The sequence below is a fragment of the Grammomys surdaster genome, unplaced genomic scaffold (genome assembly GCF_004785775.1).
Source record: "Grammomys surdaster isolate TR1022 unplaced genomic scaffold, NIH_TR_1.0 311, whole genome shotgun sequence".
Classification (NCBI taxonomy): Eukaryota; Metazoa; Chordata; class Mammalia; order Rodentia; family Muridae; genus Grammomys; species Grammomys surdaster.
Genome location: NW_021604730.1, coordinates 1,229,542 through 1,253,215, shown reverse-complemented (window position 1 = coordinate 1,253,215; position 23,674 = coordinate 1,229,542). Strand labels below are relative to the sequence as shown.

Genomic DNA, 23,674 nt, shown 5'->3' with positions numbered 1-23,674 from the left:
CTTTTTCTTTTATTTCTCCAGAGCTCCTCAGAGTCAATAATAGCTTGACTTTTATAGGCACTTATTTTTTCTCTTATTGGCATTTATTAATCTGTATTATTTTATTTCAAAAATCTCAGAATGGCCAAGTCACCCTAAAACCTGCTGCCACTGAGATAAGATAATTGAAGCAAAGCAGAGGTATTGGCATTATTTAGAACTACTTACAAATAATTACAGCAAAATCCATCCAGCCAGAAAGTGATGACAAAATGCTTCATCCCTTCATCAAAACAGAAGCTGTCCTTAATGCTGCTATCCCAGGGTCCTGCTCCCTGTCAGAGTTAATCCAATAATTTAGACCACTAAGTCCAGCTATGGTGTTAACTGTGCCCTGTCTTGCTTTAGCAGATCACTTCTATAATTCACCTGCCTTTCTCACTCACGGAGGAATTATTAGGTGACATTATAGGATGTCAGTTTCTTTAAAGGCCATTTATTTGTAGTGAAAATAATTTTATTGTTTAGTTCTAAGGTAAAATAATGACACTTGGCTATGTGGACTAGAATCAAATCAAAAATGAACGGGCCATATAAAATAAAATTGTAGACTGTAGTTTTTTGAGAGATCTGGGATTATAGAGTTTTTTGAATTTGAAAAAAAATGTGTATCTATGAAAAATCTTAGAAATAACAATATAAAAGCTGTGATTTGGATTTTTAAAATATTTTTTAAGTGGAGGTAGAGTTATATCAACTTCCTTCCTAAAAGTCCCAAGAATATAGTTTATTTCTCTGATTCCAAAGAAACTGAAAAATCAACAACACAATTTATAATATTGAAAAGCTTGCAAAGGCAAAAAATAAAACAAATCAATTCTTAAGCCTGGTATTTGAGTTTTTGTAAGTATTTTTATGTTTGAAGAAAGAATTCACTTATTTTCTAACCAACTTTGAGGAAAATTAAAACTAATCATTGGTTAATATCACAAAGGCAGAGAGCTCCTAAAAACTAAGGAAAAAGAGAATCATGTTTAACACTTAGAACAAGCTGCTTCACCTAACACCACATCCTGGATTTTCCAAAGAACACATGATAAGATTAAACTAAAACAAGAAATTCGAAGGTTATTAAAGATTATTACAAAAATTATAAAACATCTATTCCCTAGAATTTATAATCCAATTAATGTAACTGAAATTTCTACTTATTTTTCTTAAAAGCTAATGTTCTCATTTGTTTTTAGAATTAAAATACTATTTAAGCAAAAATTACATGTGTAAATATATAGTAAATTTATTCCAGTAATGAAACATTATAAACATGAGTTATAGTAGGAATAGAAATTATCATTTGATGCAATAAAAAAATACTATAATGTATAATTATTCTAACATGGCAAATTATTCACAAGAAAATTTATGGGGTTTATGTCTGTCTCATCTGAATTTTATTGCCTAGGCTATCTATCTGCACTGGTATGAACATTGGCTTCAAAGAGTAAAAAAAATATCTTGTCACTGAACATGACCTTATTTGGAAATGTAGTTTATAGATTTTGAGATAAGAACACTCTGGACTTAGGGTGGGTTCTACACCCTAATCAGAAATTATAATACAAGGTGTTAAAAAAGGGGGGGGAGAGACTAAATTTAAATCCTTAAAGAATTTAAGAAGCAAGACCTGCAAAGACATAGGTAAAGAAAAGGACGGGCACTGGAGGGAACTGGGATCATGTGGCCATGAGGTAAGGGATGCCATCTGTTTCCAGAGTCCTAACCACTATGAGGGAATTCTGGAGTAGACTCACAATCTGTTAGAACCATGTAGAAAATCCCACCATCTCACACCTTAATTTGAAGCTTCCTACCTCACCATGTCAACGTAACTCATTTCTGCTTTGTTACTTTGTTTGAGGGGAATTGCCATGACAGCCATAGAAAAGTAGAACAATATCACAAAATAAGGGTGTGAAATTAATAATGGACATCAATGATATAAAATTAAATGATAGATTAAAAACCCAGGAAGCCTGAAAAACTATGGACTATACTTAATAATGTATCAATTAATTTTGGCAAATTAATAAGATAGAGAGGATGTGGACAAAAGTATACACCATTTATTATCTTTGAAATTTCTATGAATCTCAATTAATTATAAAATAGCAAGTTGTTTAGCAAGAAATAAGTACTGCTATTTTACCTCATATATATTTTACCTGCTTCTGTCTTCCTATTCTTCCCAGAGGAACATGCTCTGTCTTCTCCTTGCAATGAACCAACACTTTTCGGACTTCTAATCATGTCTTAGAACTAGGTTTAAGCCAGTATTGACAAAACAGGTTGGAAGGTCATGATGAGTAACAACAAATTTGCTTATATTTGCAGCTGGAAATAAGTGGGTCCTTCTTCAACACTTGTAGGCAGTGAAGACATAAACATGGAGGAGCATGATCATGAGGAAACAAGAGGAGTGGGTGTCATGGGCACCATAGCTGCTTGTAATATCATCTAACTATATAGTGCAAAAAGCTATGGCTGGACCCAGGTTTCGAGGCAACTAGACATCACTTACACCAGATTCCTTTTCATCTACCAGAAGAGTTTTATGATGAATGAGGAAGCATTGTTTTTTAAAGCTTTGCAACTAAATATTTCACTATCAATTTGTGCCAAATTTTAAAAAAACATGATAAACAGCTTACAACATAACTTAGAAAATAATTAGTTCTATATTCTCTCATGGCTAGGTTCATAAAAACTAGAGTAAAACACTTCTAGCAATTCTGTGTAGTTCTCAAAGAAAGTCTACCCTGAATTGTCATAGAGACTAAAGAACAACTTCGTAACAAAGGCCATGAGACCTGATTGTCTGCATCTTCAGGGCATGGCATTGCAGGCACATGTATGAATTTTGAAAGAACATGGAACCAGAAAATCATGAATGAGTAACAACTACTAGGCTCATTTTTGACCTTCTCTGAGGCGTTGTTTCTCTGTTTGTCAAGCTGAGATAAGATCTATTTCATCCATGTGTGATCCACAACACTAAGATGCAGCAAACATCTATAGGCTAGTTTCACTTTCTTTTCTTCTTTTTTTCCCTTTCTATCTAATGAGATTCTTCCTAGAGTGTCAGGTATACTTTAACAATAGTTATGCTTCATTTACCATGCTAGGTCAGGTAAGAAATGAGTGAACAGAGAATGTTAATTTCACCGTGACCTGAAATAGTCTGAAGATTGATAGACATGAAAGAGATTAAGAAGCTCAGGTGAGTCAATGTTAATGTTGAACAGAGGCACCAGGAGCCTGGCCTTAGAATGCTGTAAGTCATGATTGGTGTCCTCAAGCTAATTAACTGTACCAATACAGTATCTCCATGTACATGGTGGCAAGAAACACTTTGGAATATGTAATGGTCAAATTTAAAAAGAGGCAAATGGTGAAGTATTCACGGAAATCTCATATTGTAACATATTACCGATGTGACATCTGTGATTTCACTGTGGATAGATTTCAGCACATCTGGCCACCATGAAGTCATAACAAGTGAGCTATTATGTTCTGGGTGAATAATATGCCCACCATATACGTAAATGTATGCTTAAAATGAATCAATCTGTAGAAAATGGCTAATGAAATACCATATATATATATACTCATACTCTCAAAAGATGTCCTCAGGATAGACAATTTCCCATTTTATTTTTTTTTTACTTTATATTCTGACTATAACCTCCCTCCCTCCTCTCCTTCCTGTATTACCCTCATGTACTCCCTGACATTGCTCCATTTTCTTCTCAGAGAAGAGGAAACTCCCTATGGGTACCAACCCACCAGGACACATCAAATCACAGCAGGACTAAGCCCACTCTCTCATACTAAGTCCAAGCAAGGCAGTATAGCTAGGGAATGGAGATTCAAAGTCAGGTAAGAGAGTCAGAGCCCATGTTCCAATTGTTAGGGGACCCACATGAAGACTAAATTGGGCACTTGCAACAAATGTATAGAAGGCCTAGGTCCAGCCCTTACATGCTCTTTGGTTGGTAGTTTGAGTTTAGGTGCCAGTGCTTTCAATTTGAGTGGAGTTCAATCAAGCAAAATGAAGGTTAAATCACAATGAAGAGATATGACATAATGAATGGATTAGTAGTTTCTAGAAAGATACTTGTTGGCAGCATACAGAATGCACTTGAGGGATATAGCATTGATGACAAGAAAATCTGCTAAGACAATCCTGGGCTATTTCAGGTCTGATGTGATGAGAATTCAGGGTGAGTGTGAGTCTGTTTGGATGCAGTATGTATAGGTCTGAGGGATGAATGGAAGGAGAGTGTAGACATATAGTTTTTGCAGCCTATTTTAATAAATGTTCAACTTCTCCTCTTGCCCACCACCCACAAGAGGTAATGGGAGAGAAAAGTTATTAGGATATGGGGAAAGTGGACCTGTTTAGCAATACTTCTTTGGGGATGAGATCAATCTTCTTTGTCAGCAGTTCAGTTCTGTAGCAAACACCAAACATGAATCATCAGTTTCAATCCAGCCCTTTTGGCAGGCAGACACCACAAAGGAAACAGCAGCTGTAGTTCAATCCTGAAGAAATAGCAAGGGTCACCAACCAGCCTGAGGCTGCTGAAGCCAGAGGAACCTCAAGAACAGCTCTTTGGTGAGTTTCTTTCAATGGTGCTAGCAGTACCACAAGCAGATCACATACTTCCAACATATAATGGCACAGGGTATATATTACTATTCTAAAAGTGAGGAGAGGGAAGAGAAGGAGGAGAGGGAAGAGAAGGAGGAGAGGGAACACAGTGAAGAATACTGGGCTGAAAAAAAAAAGACTGAAAACCAGCTGGACAAACTCCAAACTCTGAATCTCCATGTTTGATACCAAAGTACTCTTAAGGTCTCCAACTCCTTTCAGCTTTGTTACTGAAACACACTTCTTTCTCTTGAGTTGTTTCCACTTCCTGTTAGCAGCTTTCCTTGGTAGGAATGCCACCCATTTGGCATCTTCAGTATCTTGAGGTCTCCAAGGAAGTCCAGGCTTTACCTTCACAGCTTCCCACAGTGGTCTCTCTGGACCTCCATGCATGGACATCCCTGATACACTCATGGCCTCAGTGGTTTTCCTAAGCCATGGAGAAAGATTCCATAACACCTTTAGTATATTCTTGATTCTAAAAACAAAACCACATAGCTAAACCTACCAAGTTACTAAAGCTGGGGCTGGAACACGACCCCCTTGTTCAAATATAATTTAACTAGCTTTCTGTGTTTGGTATTTCCTTCACTGTCTAAGTTTTGCTGTCCTGGAAATCTGTAAGAGCAGGGTAGCCTCAAACTCAGAGATCTAACTTTCTCTGTTTCTGGAGGGTTATGATTAAAGGTATGCACTATCACATCCAGCACTAAGTTTATCTTTAATTCCTTTTCACAAATTGGGAGTTGGAAGCTTATCTTGATGGAGTCTTCCTTGAGGTCATCATTCCCCTTATTCCATTCAACATCAGGATTTTCTTTAATCTGTTTTTTTCCATGAACACAAGACTTAGCTTTGTTCAACTTTCTGGTACCTTTTTTCTCCTCAGACTGTATATTTTGTATTTTTTTTCTTGCTCAGCTTACTCCTTTTCATTATAGATTCACATAGAATGAACATTAATAGCCACATGACAGAAATGATACTAGTCTGTTTTGAGATTTCATCTGCTAATGCCATTAATCCAAAGCTCTTCAATTTAACCTCAGGCAGACTTTTTAGTCAAGGACAGAAGGCAGCCACATTTTCATTCTTTCTTTTCTTTTTTCTTTTCTTCTCTTTTGCCAAAATATCACAAGAATGGTTTCTAGGCCACATACTGACATTCTTGTCCTCTGAAACCTCTTGAGCCAGGAAGGTCCCTCAGGTCAAATCACTCTCAGCATCACTGACTTCCATGTTTCTATTAGTATAGCCCATTAAGCCTCACTTAAAATTCCCAATCATTTTTCTAGTCCAAAGTCTCAAGTTGTTCTATATGTCCTCAAATAAAACAATGGTCAGGCCTATCATAGAAATACTCCACTCCTAGCATCAAATTCTGCTTTTGTTAATGTTTACATTACTGTGAAGAGATACCATGATCATGGCAACTCTGGGATGTCTTACAGTACAGAGGTTTAATCCATAATCATCATGGCAGGAAGTATGATAGTACGCTGGCAGACATGGTACAGGAGAGGTAGTCGAGAGTTCTACATCCAGGTCAGCAGGCAGCAGAAAGAGAAAGTGAGCCACTGGGCCTGATTTGAGCTTCTGAGACATTAAAGCTATGACACACATCCACTCTAACAAGGCCACATCTTAAATAATGTCACTCCTTCTGAGTCTATGGGGCCTATTTTTATTCCAACCACCATAGGGATAAATAAGTATGCACATAAATATGTATTTTGATGTTACTGATATCAAAAAATGTCTGGATCACTGGGGATGCTTGTGTAAGCTAGCTAGACAATTATTACAGAATGTAAACTTCAAGAAGTCAATGAAAATAAGAATTAAACATTTTTTCATATCTTCCGTTATTTATTGATATCTTGTTGATATTTCATTTAGATATTAAAATTCTCAACATGAACAGTCATTATTCTCATTTGAGAAATAAAGAATTAAGAAACAGTAAGTCTAGAATCACACTGACTAGTGGACTGAAGAGGGATGGGCAGTCTCCTAGGGATTGGCACCAAAGTCCTAAGAAGTTTAGGGTCAGTTGCTGTGTTTGTGACCATGAGATATTCCAGCATCTGTTTCCTTAAGTTGAAAAATCAGAGCATAGTTTAAAACTCAAGTGTGTGGGAGCTTGAATTCAGAGCCAGTGATCTGAACACTGCATTGACAAATAACATACAAAGAGAAAACCATATAAAAATCATGGCCAGTCTTTGGCTCAAACTTTTACATCTATATACCTTAAAGACTTGTCAAAAATGGGGAATATGCAAAGAAAACATGTGGATTTTAAGTTGTAAACTTTTTTTTAAATCTTGTTGCAACATGGATTTATGAAGGAAAGACATCTTAAGAGTTAGGTTCACAAGCCTGGAAACATATGTGTATGAGTGTGTGTACCCATGTGACTGTATTTTTGTGTGAACACAAACAAATAGGGGTATGTAGACATGAATTCATGCAGCTGAAAGTGTGTGTGTGTGTGTGCCAGAGGCTGATGTTATTATATGTCTTCCTTTATTATGCTCTCCCTTACTTTTTGAGATAAGGTCTCTCATTGAACTTGAAGCTTGCTGATTCATCTAGAGTTGCTGCTTAGTGAGCCCCAAGAATCCTGTTTTCTTCACCTCACCAGTGTTGAGATTTCAGCTGTGAACTTCTGTGTGCTTGGTTTTTATCATAGGTACTAAGGTTGTGAACTCAAGTCTTTGTGTTTGCACAGGAAGAACATTATCAACTGAGATCAGGAATAGTATCTATTATAGCACATTTAACACACCCAAGACTCCTGCTGATATTTTAAACTGTCACTACATGCTGTGTGTGCACGTGTGTGTGTGTGTGTGTGTGTGTGTGTGTGTGTGTGTATGTGTGTGTGTGTTTATGAGGAATGAGCTTTGGGTTTCATACATGCTAGACAAATATACTGTCACTGAGCTATCCCCACTCTAGTCTTCATACTTATATTTGTTAAACCAAAGAACATTCATCATGTGTCTTCTGTTCTCTAAAGACAACTTTGAATTATTCATTTAATCATTTTTAATTTATTTCAAAAGCAAATACTAAAAAATAGATTAAAGCAAGAATTAGATGTTTAAATATACTTTATTAAAATTTTATCTACCCAGCATGTCTGCTTCCATGAAGACACCATATCCTGAACCTTCATAGAGCAGCAGAGCAGTGATGGAACCACTGCACTCAGAGCAGCTGAGGAACAACTGCACTTGGAGCACAGAAACCACTGCACTCAGAGCAGCAGGATTTCAGGATCCCAGAGCAAGACTGAGTCCCAGGTGCTCTTCCACCCAAGAGTTCAGAATCACAGGATCACAGAGACATCGGGACTCTGAAGAGTTTGGACATAAGCAAGATAACTGAAAAGACAGTCTCCAGCCAGAGACAGTGAGTGCAGGTAGTACTAGAGTTAACCAGATAGCAAAAGGCAAGTGCAAGAATATATGCAACAGAAACCAAAGTTACCTGGCATGATCAGAACCCAGTTCTCCTACCATAGCAAGTCCTGGACACCCCATCACACTGGAAAATCAGGATTCAGATTTAAAATCACTTCTCATGAGGATGATAGAGGATTTGTAGAAGGACATAAACAACTCCCTTAAAGAAGTATAGGAAAACACAAGTAAACAGGTAAAAGCACTTAAAGAGGAAATATAAAAATTCCTTAAATAATTGCAAGAAAACATAACCAAACAGGTGAAGGAATTAAACAAAACCATCCAGGATCTAAAAACAGAAGTAGAAACAATAAAGAAATATCAAAGAGAGACTACCCTGGAAATAGAAAACCTAGGAAAGAAATCAGGAGTCATAGATGCAAGCATCACAAACAGAATACAAGAAATAGCAGAGAGAATCTCAGGTGCAGAAGAAACAATAGAAAACATTGACACAACTGTCAAAGAAAATGCAAAATGCAAAAAGATCTTAAGCCAAAACATCCAGGAAATCCAGGACACAATGAGAAGACCAAACCTAAGGAAAATAGGCATAGATGAGAGTGAAGATTTCCAACTTAAAGAGCCAGTAAATATCTTCAAAAAATTATAGAGGAAAACTTTCCTAACCAAAAGAAAGAGACACTGATGAACATACAAGAAGCCTATAGAACTCCAAAGAGACTAGACCAGAAAAGAAATACCTCCTGTCACATAATAATCAAAACATCAAATGCAAAATAAACAAAGAAAAATACTAAAAGCAGTAAGGGGAAAAGGTCAAGTAACATATAAAGGCAGACCTATAAGAATTACACCAGACTTCTCATCAGAGACTATAAAAGCCAGAAGATCCTGGAGTGATATCATAAAGACTCTAAGAGAAAGCAAATGCCAGCCCAGACTACTATAACCAGCAAAACCCTTAATCACTGTAGATAGAAAAACTAAGATGTTCCATGACAAAACCAAATTTACACAATATCTTCTAACAAATCCATCCATACAAAGGATAATAGATGGAAAACTCCAATTCAAGGAGAGAAACTGTAACCTAGAAAAAGCAACAAAGTAATTTTCCAACAAACCCAAAAGAAGATAGCTACTCAAACATAATTATACCTTTAATAACTAAAATAACAGAAAGCAGCAAACACTTTTCCTTAATATCTCTTAACATCAATGGACTCAATTCTCCAATAAAAAGATGTAGACTAACAGATTAGATACATAAACAGGACCCAGAATTTTGCAATATACAAGAAATGCACCTCAGTGGCAAAGACAGACACTACCTCAGAATAAAGAGCTGGAAAACAATTTTCCAAGCATATGGTCAAAAGAAACAAGCTGGAGTAACCATTCTAATTTTGAATAAAATCGACTTTCAACCAAAAGTTATCAAAAAATATAAGGACACTTCATACTAGTCAAAGGAAAAATCTACCAAGATGAACTCTCAATTCTGAACATCTATGCTCAAAATGCAAGGGCACCCTCATTCATAAAAGAAATTTTACTATAATTCAAAGCACACACTGCACATCACACAATAATAGTGGGGAATTTCAACACCCCATTCTCAGCAATGGACAGATCATGGAAACAGAAACTAAATAGAGACACAGTGGAATTAACGGAAGTTATGAACCAAATGGATTTAACAGATATCTATATAACATTTCATCCTAAAACAAAAGAATATACCATTTTCTCAGCACAGCATGATACCTTCTCCAAAATAGACTATATAATTGGTCACAAAGCAGGCCTCAAACGATGCAAAAAGATTGAAATAATCCCTTGCATTCTATCAGATCACCACAGACTAAGGCTGGTCTTCAATAATAATAAAAACAATGGAAAGCCCACATACACGTGGAAACTGAAGAACGCTCTACTAATGATGACTTGGTCAAGGAAGAAATAAACAAAGAAATTAAAGACTTTTTAAAATTTAATGAAAATGAAACCACATCATACCAAAACTTATGGGACACAAGGAAAGCAGTTCTAAGGGGAAAAATCATAGCTCTGTCTACAAAAAAGAAACTGGAGAGAGCACACACTAGCAGCTTGACTTCAAACCTAAAAGCTCTAGAACAAAAAGAAGAAAATATACCCAAGAGGAGAAGATGGCAGGAAATAATCAAAATCAGGATTGAAATCAACCAAGTAGAAATAAAAAGAAGTAAACAAAGAATCAACAAAACCAGGAACTGATTCTTTGAGACAATTAACAAAATAGGAAACCCTTAGCCAGAATAACCAGAGGGCACAGAGATAGTATCCAAATTAATAAAATCAGAACTGAAAAGGTAGACATAACAACAGAAACTGAGGAAATTCAAAAAGTCATGATTTCTTCCTACAAAAGCCTATACTAAACAAAACTGGAAAATCTGGATAAAATGGACAATTTTCTAGTCAGATACCAGGTACCAAATTTAAATCAGGAGCAGATAAACCATCTAAACAATTACGTAAACCCAAAGAAATAGCAGCAATAATTAAAAGTCTCCTCAACAACAAAAAAAAAAAAGCCCAGGACCAGATGGTTTGAGTGCAGAATTCTATCTGACCTTAAAGGAAGACTAATACCAATTCTCTTCAAACTATTCCACAAAATAGAAACAGAAGGAATACTACCCAATTCATTCCATGAAGCCACAATCATGCTCAAACCTACACCTCACAAAGACCCAACAAAGAAAGAGAACTTCAGACTAATCTCCCTTATGAATATCGATGCAAAAATACTCAATAAAATTCTCACAAACTGAATCCAGAACACATCAAAACAATCATTCATCATGGTCAAGTAGACTTTATCCCAGGAATGCAGGGATGGTTCAACATTTGGAAATCCATCAATGTCATCCACTATACAAACAAACTCAAAGAAAAAAACCACATGACCATCTCACTAGATGCTGAGAAATCATTTGACAAAATTCAATATCACTTCATGATAAAAGTCTTGGAAAGATCAGGAATTCAAGGCCCCTACATAAACATGGTAAAAGCAATATACAGCAAAACAGTAGCCAATATCAAACTAAATGGAGAGAAACTTGAGACAATCTCACTAAGATCAAGGACTAGACAAGGCTGCCCACTCTCTCCTCACCTATTCAATATAGTACTGGAAGTCTTAGCTAAAACAATTAGACAACAAAAAGAAGTCAAAGGGATACAAATAGGAAAGAAAGAAATCAAAATATCACTATTTACAAATGATATGTTAGTATAATTAAGTGACTCCAAAACTTCCAACAGAGAACTCCTAAACCTAATAAACAACTTTAGTAGAGTGGCTGTTTATAAAACCAACTCAAACAAATCAGTAGACTTTCTCTACTTGAAAGATAAACAGGCTGAGAAAGAAGTTAGGCAAATGACACCCTTCATAATAGTCTCAAATATTATAAAATGTCTTGGTGTGACTCTAACCAAGCAAATGAAAGATCTGTATGACAAGAACTTCAAGTCTCTGAAAAAAAATTCAAGATCTCAGAAGATGGAACCATCACCCATACTCATGGATTGGCAGGATTAATATAGTATAAATGGCCTTCTTGCTGAAAGCAATCTACAGAGTCAATGCAATCCCCATTAAAATCCCAACACAATTCTTCACAGAGTTAGAAAGAGAAATTTTCAAATTCATTTGGAATAACAAAAAACCCAGGATAGCGAAAACTATTCTCAACAATAAAAGAACTTCTGGAAGAATCACCATCCCTGACCTCAAGCTGTACTACAGACCAATAGTGATAAAAAAAACTGTGTGGAATTGGTACAGAGAGAAGCAGGAAGATCAATGGAATAGAATTGAAGACCCAGAAATGAACCCACACACCTATGATCACTTGATCTTTGATAAAGGAGCTAAACCCAGCCAGTGGAAAAAGGACAGCATTTTCAACAAATGGTGCTGGTTCAACTGGAGGTCAGCATGTAGAAGAATACAAATGAATCCATTCTTATTTCCTTGTACAAAGCTCAAGTCTGAGTGGATAAAGGACCTCCACATAAAACTAGATATACTGAAACTAACAGAAGAGAAGATGGGGAAGAACGTTTTATACTTGGGTACAGGGGAAAAGTTCCTGAACAGAACACCAATTGCTTGTGCTCTAAAGCAAAAATTGACAGATAGGACTTCATAAAATTGCGAAGCTTTTGTAAAGCAAAGGACACTGTCAATAGGACAAAATGACAACCAACAGATTGGGGAAAGATCTTTATCAATCCCACATCTGATAGAGGGCTAACATCCAATATATACAAAGAACTCAAAAAATCAGACAGTAAAAAACCCAATAACCCTATTATAATGGGGTACAGAGCTAAACAAAGAATTCTCTACTGAGGAAACTCGAATGGTCAAAAAGCACCTAAGAAATGTTCAGCATCCTTAGTTATCAGGAAAATGCAAACCAAAACAACCCTGAAATTCCACCTCACACCAGACAGAATGGCTAAGATCAAAAACTCAGGTGATAGTAGATGCTGGGGAGAATATGGAGAAAGAGGAACACTTCTCCAATGTTGGTGGGATTGCAAGATGGTGCAATCACTCTGGAAATCAGTCTGGCGGTTCCTTAGAAAATTGGACATAGCATTACCTGAGGACCCAGCTATACCACCCCTGGGCATATACCCAGAAGATATTCCAACATATAACAAGAAATGTATTCCACTATGTTCAGAGCAGCCTTATTTATAATAGCCAGAAGCTGGAAAGAATTCAGATGTCCTTCAACAGAGGAATGGATACAGAAAATGTGGTACATTTACACAATGGAGTATTACTCAGCTATTAAAAACAACGAATTCAAGAAATTCTTAGGTAAATGGATGGAACTAGAAAATATCATCCTGAGTGAGGTAACCCAATCACAAAAGAGCAGAAATAGTTTTCAATCACTGATAATTGAATATTAGCCCAGAAACTCACAATACCCAAGATTCAACTCACAAACCACATGAAGCTCATGACGAAGGAAAACCAATTGAGGGTGCTTCAGTCCTTCTCAAAAGGAGTAACAAAATACTCAAGGGAGCAAATATGGAGACGAAGTGTGGGACATAAACTGAAGGAGGGGCCGTCTGGAGACCATTCCACCTGAGTATCCATCCTATATGCCGTCACCAAAGTCAGATATTCACGTGGATTGGATGTCAGGAAGTGCATGCTGACAGGAACCTTATATAGCTGTCTCCTTAGAGGTCTGCCAGAGTCTGACATATTCAGAGGTGGATGTTCACAGCTAACCATTGAACTGATCAAGGGGTTCCCAATGGAGGAGTTAGAGAGAAGACTGAAGGAGCTGAAAGTGTTTGCAGCCCCATGAGGAGAGCAACAATATCAACCAACCAGAGCTCCCCTGTTCTAAACCACCAGCCTGGGAGCACATAGGGAGGGACCCATGGTTCCAGCTGTATATGTAGGGAAGGATGGCCTTGTTGGGCATAGATGGGAGAGGAGATCCTTGGTCCTGTGAAGGTTGGATGCCCCAGTGTGGGGAAATTCGAAGGTGGGAAGGTGGGAGTCGGGGGGTCGGTGTTGGCACATCATCATAGAAGCAGGAGGAGAGTGAATGGCATAGGGGATTCCTGGGCGTGGGGAAAATGGGGTAAGTGGTACCATTTGAAAAGTCCATAAAATATCCAATTAAAAAATATAACTAAATGTACTTAGGTTTTACTGTTTTTCTTGTAACCTTATTGTATTATTAATCTGCTTATAGGAGAATCTGATCATTTATCAACTAAATACTAAGAATTTTTAAGCAATCTGCATCACCAAATGACCATTCTTATATTTATTCTTTCAGACCATCTTCCAAGTTACATGTGCCAAAGTCAATGAACTGGATTTTAAATCCGAGCAATACGACAACCTAATTAAGATCCAATAATTAGAATACCGATCAATTCACCAAGACAGATGGGCAAGTTTTGGGGTTTCATACCTTGAAGAACTGAAAGGCAGTCAATGATTGCTAAGAGAGGAAGAATCAATCTTCTCCAGAGAGGAGTCCCCTAATAGGTTAGACAATTCCAAGATGTCAACTCTTACCCATATGAGCAACATTAAATCTTAGTAGGTTGTATTTATAAATATATGTACAAATACTATAATTATAGAATAAAAAGACATAAATCTTAGGAGTAGGAGGGATATGGAAGGGATTGGGGAGAGATTGAAAAGTAAAGAGATCTTGATGTAAACTCAGTATTCATATAAAATTCTCAAAAGTACATTAAAATGAGACTGTTTTATAAACATTACTTATAGAATAGATTTTTTTTTTTTAAAAAAAGCGAAAACCTTTTTGTGATATTAACAGGTAAGAATTCCTGGGTTTGGACCTGAGCTCTGCATCTTAAGATGCTGAGGAAACCTCATCTTACCCAACTAATGCTGAATTTCCTTGTTTGTAGGTTAGAAAATAATTTTTTTCTTTCCAGTGATGTTTGGAAGTTAACTATACACCAGGCATGATAAAAGCACATGGAGTAAGTGCAGACATGAGCTATGATCATTACATTTACACCTTAGTTGTTAGAAATTCTATCTCTAAGATGAAATATTAAAATTTCAGAATATTCCATATACATGAAGCTATGCTTTAGCTAGAATCATATTGGCTGAACACTATAGTGAACTTAGTCCTGTGCTCAAAATAATCTTTGCCTGGTATCTAGATGGAAATTATTCAATGATATGTAGTGGGCATAATAGCTTAAAACTCAAAGGTCATGAAAATGTCCAAGTGGTTCCAAAAAAAGTCTATTCTTGAGGAAAATAATGGGAAACCTTTTTAATTTTTTTTAAAATTTCAACATAGGCCAATGCCTTTTGGGTTATAAGATAACCCCTTGGAATTTCTGTTTTGATCCATTCCAGGTGACAGACATTCTTATGTTCTTTCAAGTGGATTTCATATAATGATTTAATTTCCTATAATATTTTCACTAAATTGAAGCATATGTTCAGTTTCACAAACTGTAGAACACACTTGTTTGTGTGTGGTGGGGGTGAAGATGTGGAAGTGAAAGGAAACAGTTGAGATACCATGTCCCATGAAGTGGGAGACAATGCAACATCCTTTGTTCCCTGTAGATTGGATAAAGAAATTGGAATTAAATCTTACCACAGCACTTGTAGCGTCTCTCATACAGGACATGTCTCAATAATTCTTGAATAGGCATATGCAAGACAAAATGTAAAAGAAAACAAAAGAGGAAATACAATTCTAAATGAGAACGGTAGGAGCCTTGAGAGACACTTAACAAACAGATTGATAGACACAATATCCATTCTTTGCTCCAGCAAATTCCTGTTGCTTCTAATTGCATGAAAAATGCAGAGGTGTGTGGAGCATACAGCTCAGTTATAGAGTACTTGCCTAGTACACAGGAAGCCCTGAATTTGATTCTTAGCAACATATGACCAGGCATGGGTGTGTATACCTGAAATTCCGGAACCTGAGGATGTAGACAAAAGGATCAAGAGTTCAAGGCCATCCTTGATGATAAAGTAAGTTCAAATCTAGTTTTAACTACAGGAGAACCTGTCTCAAAACAACAAAAGTGAAGAGCTATATACTCACTTGATCATGACTCCTGAATCACAGATCCAATGTCAGGACACTAAAGATCCCATTAATAGTTCCCTTGGAGGAATCCATCATGGAAGCTCCTGTTTTATTGAACCTTCCATAGGGGCATTATTTAAGGCTCAGATGGCCTCGCTTCAGAGCCTGTGTGATTTATGCCTCCTGGGCAGTGAAATTTTTCCTCTTGACATCTATGAGGCAAACACTGTTCTGAGAAACAGCTTCTTATCCACTGCACCTTTTGATAAGGTGCCCACATAAGATTTTCTTGGCAGCTCTGGATGCTAAAGCAAGGTAATGGAAATACAATGCATATGAAGTGGAGGCACATTGGTGACAGACCATCTCACTGTTCAGGAGGGCTACTGGGATTTCATGTTTACAAAGTTTTGAGGCAGAAAACAAGTTAACAATCTTCTTTAGAGTTTTCAGAATCACTAATAAGTACATCTACTCTTTTCATTTTAGTATTTAGAATTTACTTTCATATTTCAACTAATTATGATATAATATACTAAAGATTAAACTTGATTTTATATGTGAAATCCAAATTGTGTTTAAGTAAAATAGCCTCAGTTACTAACTACCATTTCTTATAATAATTAATGGTAATTTTCTATGACACATTAAGAATCTTGTTTAAGATAATGTTTAATGTTTATTATTTTTCCATCCTTACATGTAGGTGAGACTGAAAAGAACCCAGAGACTAAATTTCTACAAAAAGATTATTTGTATTTTGATTTGGTGTCTATCACTCTTATATGATATTAAGCATGGAGAGTGACCTGGACGCTCTAGTTGTGATCTTTTAGCTTAACAGTACAATGTAAGCTGATGAAATTCCTTAGTGAATGGCACTGACATGATTGCTTTGAAACACTATGTTAGAATTTTAGGATGCAGTTCTTGTTGTTATGCCCTGAATCCAGAAGGGCTTCATGGATTCATATTATAAAAGCATAATCCACCACTGGTAGCCTTACTTTAAGTACTATGGAGCCTTGAAGAGCTAAAGCTTAGCTGGAAGATGTAAATCTCTAGGTGTAAATCACATTCACTCTTGGCTCAGGTCCAGCTCTCTGTGTTTTCTTTTGTGATAATGGGCCTACCTCTACAGACCAGTGCTTCTTTTGCTATTTATTCCTTACCATGATAAAGAAAAACATCTGAAACCAGGAGCCAACATAACCTTGTCCTCCTTTAACTTGTTTCACCCAGATAGTCTGGTCACAGATATAATTTATATACTTACTCCTAAAGGTCCATTGCCATCATGACACCAGCATGTATTTCAGACATTGAGGTCTAACTGAGGGAAGTGGTTTCTGGTAATGACACTTTGGGGTAGATGAAGGCTCTCTCACTACTGAATAGACTCAGTCCAGATTCTCAGGCAAAGTATGCAGAAAGGATGGGTTTTAACAATGGTTGTTAGCCATTGTCAATATTATTAGAATTGCTGAGTTACCAACTGCCACACTTAAGTTCTTTGGAAGAATATGATGCAACAGCATGAAAGAGTAAGCTTCTAACTCCACAAAGGTCTCTACCATTCACTAATTATTTTGATTAGTTTATATTATTATTATATCTAATATTAGTACATTTACCAGAAAGACACTCTTACTAAAGTTTAGAGATGAAGAAACTTGATCTGATTTTTATTTAAAGTCTAGTTAGAGACACAGAATAGTTATCTAGATATTTATTATATCTAGATAATTTATTTATTATATTTAATATATTACTAAATTTATTAAATTTAATTATATTATATAATTTATTAAATTAATAAATTTATTATAGATATTTTATGTATTTTGGAATATAATCAATATTTTTTAAATGCTAGAAATTTTAATATCAGATAATGATGCTAATTTATTATAACCAGATAACACTGATCCCAATGTTATAGTTCATGTATGAAAGTATTCCATATACTTATTCTTAAAATCTATGTACCTTATAATCTTGAGGTTGGTAGAGTTCACTACAGAAGAAGACAATGAATACAGATAAAAACAAATAAATAATTACTCTGGCTTAAGTATCTATATGAGGCTTTACAGAGTTTATTTGATACAGATAGAAAATCAAACCCCACCACATAAGGGAAACACTTTGGGCATATTGTCTTTCTCTAAGAATATTCTAAACTTGAAATAATGGAAAGCTTTTTGAAATTATACTAAAATTTAACAATATAGCTAATAAGTAAATTTAAGAGCATTTTGAATAAAAAGAAAGAAAGAAAATCAAACTTCCTGAAAAAGAATTTCTTTTGGGATTTTTAAAATCTGCACATTAAGTATCAAACTAGGAGAAATGAACACAAATTCTTACTGCTACTACAGAATAAAGAAACATTTGATTTGATCTAACATATTTGATGTTCCCTTCAAAGGAAGTGAGTGTTTTACTGTGTAGGAATATAGAGTGAGTCATAGTGAAGACAACTGGAATATGGACACCCATGGTTGCCAATAAGAGGTCTAGTGTTAAAATGACAGATATGGAGTAGATGTGTAGATCTCCACATAGCTCAAATAGAATTCCTCATTTGAGTTTTATGCTTTTGTTTCCAGAATGCCCTGGAACTTTGAAAGCCCTTCAAAACACCCCGGGTCCTTAATATTATCTGCTATAGTAGACTAAAGGGAGGTCTCTATACACATTGGCCCAGAGATCTAGGCTCCAGAGACAATGGGTGAGGGATTAAGTCTCCAAATTCAAGTTCCCAGTGAATAAGAACTGTAGAAGAGTTCTAAAAGCATAGTGAGTTGGGAATAAGATATAAAGTACTGTTTTTAAGTGCTCAAAAGTGCAAGAGGGTTTTATAAAAGTTTAGCAATAATATGTACAAAGAGCAGAGGGAAGGGAAGTGTGTTACATTGGGGATGGGGAGCCCTTTCAGTTAGTCATACACACCTACACATACAAACATACCAAGACCACACATACACACATGCATGCATACACATGTGTACACATACACAATGCATACACATGCACACACACATGCACACACACATATGTACATGCACCCACACATACTTGAACAACACACACACATGCATACACCCACTTATACACAGACAGACATGTAGGCACACACACACTCATATACACACATACACACATACACACACACAGCAGCAGCAGCAACAACAACAGCAATATGAAAAATAAGAGAAAGAAGAAGAGACTGTTTTAGATTGAATGCAACTTGAGAAATTTTATAAGATAAAAGAAATTTAATAGGTACATGAATATCTGTAAGTTATAGATTGTTAAAGCTGTATATTAGTTCATCAGATTATTACTCTGGTTATAAGTTTAAATGTAATTAAATTCTCAGTAAAAATTATCTAGTCCTTAACACTTTACAAAGCATTTCAATTTATCATTTGTTTTTCACCATCTCCTGATGGGATAGACACATAATTCTTTTCTTTAGTCAGATGGAAATAAAGTTTGTAATAAATAAAAATAATAATAGATTTAATAAAACTCTGCAGCCTGTTTGATGTTTCTTCACAATTGATTGGAACAGCTAAAGCTCAAATCCAGACTTATTTTTGTTTTGCTTTTTGTTTTTAACCCCTCAAAATCTTATGCTGTCTTTGTTGTTGTGCATTGGATTTATTGCATTCAGACTTCATAGTTTAATATAGGAAATTCAACCCTATCACCTGCATCTAACAACAGAAAGAGGTAGTTTTGAGAGTAGATCTACTCACACCTTTCATGAAACTTCATGCCAGCCTTACACATTCTTTTGCTATTCATTTGTTTTCAAATATTTATTAACATGTGCTATGTACTAAAAGCTGATGCATAACAGGAATGCTGTTCTATTTCTATAATGCAACATTCAATCTCAGTGAAAAAGTCACACACACACACACACACATATACAATAATAGAATGAAACAGGAATGGTCCTACTGTATTGTTACATAACAATCACTTTCAAAATAGAGGAAAACCTGATTTTTCTTAGAATGATTTAAGGAAGACAGTAGATAGAGTATGGTGGTTTGAATTGTTTTGAAGCCTTATAGATTCATGTGTCTGAATGCGTGGACATAGGGAGTGGCACTATTAGGAGATGAGATCTTAGTAGAGGAGATTTGGCCTTGTTGGAGGAAGTGTGTCACTGTGTATGTGTGCTTTGAGGGCTCCTCTGCTCAGGCACTACCTAGTGTGGACGATAGTCTCCTCCTGGCTGCCTGCAGAAGAGAGTCCTCTTCTGTTGCTTGCAGATCAAGATGAAGAACTCTTGGCTCCTCTAGTACCATGTCTGCCTGCACACTTCTGTGCTTCCCACCATGATGATAAAAAACTAAACGTATGAAACTGTAAGCCAGCCCCAAATAAGTAGTTTCCTTTATAAGAGTTGCCTTGGTCATGGTGTCTCTTCACAGCAATAAAATCCTAACTAAGAGAAAAATTGGTACCAGGGACTGTATAAGTTCATGTTATAGGCCTAACTGTTTTGGTTTGTAGACTTCAGGATTCTGGGGTATTGCTAGGATAGACATGCTTTTGTTCAGTAGACTATGAACTTTGGGAATATGGATTACAAAATCGGTTGAACAGTTTAAATAGGAATTAATGGGCCATCCTAGGTAGGATGGAGGATAGTGACACTGAGTATGTGTTGAACTCTGAGGACCTGGCTCAAGAGGATTCAGTGAAGAAGCATTTTACTATGCTGTCTAGAGACTGTTCTTGTTATGTTTTGGTTAAGAATGTGGCTGCTTTTTGCCTTTGTCTAAAGAGTCTGCCTGAGGCTGACATGACAAGATTTAAATTAATTGCACTGGCAAAGAAAACCTCAAAAAAGTCTAACATAGACTCTGTTCTATATTTCACTCTTATGAGGAACATTTTGATCAAGCATAGTAAGGTTAGAAAGGAAAATACAAAAATGTATGGTTCAAATATTAAAGGGGCACTAGGAAGTAGAATGGAGCTAAATCCTGGGTTCAAGGATATTAAGTAGAATTAAGGGAGTGGTGACCTCAGGGTAAAATCCCACCAAACTAAGCTTATTATTCATGCATTTGTGATTGTTAGGTATTATTATGATCTGGGTATTGTTTACATTTGGATAAAAGAGATATGATTGTATGCCAAATTGACAAGGGTTGGATTGTGATAGCTATTCTAGGTTGTCAACTTGACTATATCTGAAATGAACTACAATCCAGAACATACAAAGGTATTGTGAAAAAGAATTAAAGAAAAGCCTAGGTCAAGCTTTAAGCCCAAGGAGGTAGAGGCAAGCAGATCTCTGAGTTTGAGTTCAGTTACAGAGCAAGTTTCAGGACACCCAAGCTTAAGTAGTGAAGGAAACCATTGAAAACAGAAAGCTGGTAAAGATGCAACATAACAAAGGAGTCATGTTCCAGCCCAAACAAGCAGCAGAAATGGCAGCTTTGTCCATGTGGCTCTGCCTTTAGAGTCAAGAATAGGAGGGAGACAGTTGATACTGATTAGCTAAAGCTAAAACATTAGTGGTTATTAAGAATAGATCGTTTTCACACAGGTGAAATCTTCTGGGAAATGTTTTCTGAGAACACAAAGAAACTGTGCTCCAGAGATAGACATCATGCTGGCAGACAGACTTGGTAATGTATAAGAATCACCCAGGTATTATTGGTTTTTGAAAGGCTTGAAGGGGTCATAAAGAGCAGCTGAGGCTTGGCACTGTGAGAGTCCAGGAAAGGCTATTAGTGAAGATGAAGCCTCAGTGTCAGTTGAAGGTCCAGGACTAAAGGGGTCATACACAGAATTTGAGGACGAGAGCCTGTGTGATGTCTATAGTGAAGGTGCCACCTAGTTGGGGCAAAAGACTCCAGTATTTTTGGAGATTCCAGTACCATGGGATGACCACCAGAGACAACAGCATCAGTGGACCAGCCCAAGAGAAGGAATTGTGTTGCAGTCAACAAAGCTGAAAAGAGCTGGATATCAAACATGGAATCATAGAGTTTGGAGTTTGTCCAGCCAGTTTTTGTTCTTATTTTGGTCCAGTATTTCCTTGCTATGATGTTTTGGAATGGTAATGTATATTCTGTGATATTGGAACTATGTGATCTGACTTTTTATTTTGATTTTATAGGGATTATAGTTAAGAGATTTCATGAATTTCAGAAGAGACTTTGAATTTTGAACTTTGAACTTTTAAACATTGTTGAGCCTGTGATAGACTACTGAGACTTTTGAAGTTGGACAAAATATATTTACATTATGTTATGACTACAAGCCTATTGATTCCATGGAATGGAATATGGTGGTTTGAATAGGTTTGTCCCTTATAGATTCATGTACTTGAATGCTTAGTCATAGGGAGCAGCACTATTAGGAGGTGTGACATTATTGAAGGAGATGTGGCTTTGTTGGAGGAAGTATGTCACTGTGTAGGTAGGCTTTGAAGCTTCCCATGCTCAGGTTCTGCCCAGTATGGAAGATAGTCTCCTCTTTGCCTGGCTGTGGATCAAGATGTTGAACTCTCAGCTCCTCCAGCCCTATGTTTGCCTGCATGTTGCCATTATGCTTACCACCATAATGATAATGAACTAAACCTTTGAAACTGAAAGCCAGCCCCAACTAAATGTTTTCTCTATAAGAGCTGTTGTGGAGCCTGACTGCATAGGGGTCAATGTCAAAAGATTTCCCTCTCCAGGAAAAAGACATCGGGATGTGTATGGCCCTCATGCCTCACTGGACAACGACAAGGGGACTGGAGCCATTACAAATTCCCCTTCAGTTACTGGAGGTCAGGCCTCTATCCCCGCCTTCACGAGATTAGAATTGCCACAGCCTACTTAGAGAAGGGAGGAGATGTCAGGGGCAGCCCTGCTTATACACTGCAAGCCTAAAAGTAGCCATAGGCCTAAGATCAGCAATAGGCCTGTCATACATGTCTACTAACACCAAGTTTTGGGTCTCTGTGAAAAAGCCTTAAAACAGATGGCTATAAGCTATTGTAAACAGGCTGCTTTTGTGTAAATTTACCAGCCTGAGTAGTCATAGACCTTGTAAATAAGTAGCCTTGGAGGATAATACCAACTTAGATAAGGACAAGTGAATTATAGGCAGAGTCATAGTCCCCTGAACCTTCACCCAGCTGATACCCTGTTCTGAAAGATATCTGTACTCCCCCTGAACACACACACGCTCCGGTGTCATCCCCTTCCCCACATCCTGCCTTTTTGTGTTTATAACCGCTGTGTGAATAAGTAAAAATTACGATTTGATCTAAAAAAAGAAAGAAAGAAAGAAAGAAAAGGAAAAAGAAAGAAAGCTGAGCAAGCCAGTAAGTAACATCCCTCCATGGCTTCTGTATCAGCTCCTGTTTCCTGACCTGCTAGAGTCCCAGTCCTGACTTCCTTGGTGATGAACAGCAATGTGGAAGTGTAAGCTGAATAACTCCCCCCCCAAAAAAAGAGTTGTTGTGGTCATGGTGCCTTCACTGCAATGGAACCCTAACTAAGACAGAGAGGCAGCATAAAACTGTGGCATCTGAGCAGTTGGAAGGCTAAGTGGGTGTTTGCTAGCATTACTGGAAGATGACAAGCTTGGCCAAGGCAGGATGTTTTACTGGAGCTTCTAAGAAATATAGTACACATCTGACAGACAGAGCATCAGGCACTGTGGGTACAATGCTTGCAAGGGTCAACACAGAAAGTGTTGTGTGCACAGATAATCTGTGTTTAAGATCTTGGGGATGTGTTTACTGATAGCTGGGTGCTAACTGTCTCTGTTGCCTTGCCCTTACCTGAGTCTCAAGACTGGAGAACTGTGTAGAGATGAAGTTGAATGAACTATTCAGAAAAGGAACCATGAGAGGACCACTGGAGATT

The 23,674-nt window shown here is 36.8% G+C and overlaps 1 protein-coding gene across 3 annotated transcripts in view; it reads right to left on the bottom strand.

Moving 5' to 3' along the window:
* Lrrc7 (leucine rich repeat containing 7) overlaps window positions 1-23,674 on the bottom strand; it is a 438,353-nt gene that overhangs the window by 391,345 nt on the left and 23,334 nt on the right. The gene's annotated exons all lie outside the window — the stretch shown is intronic.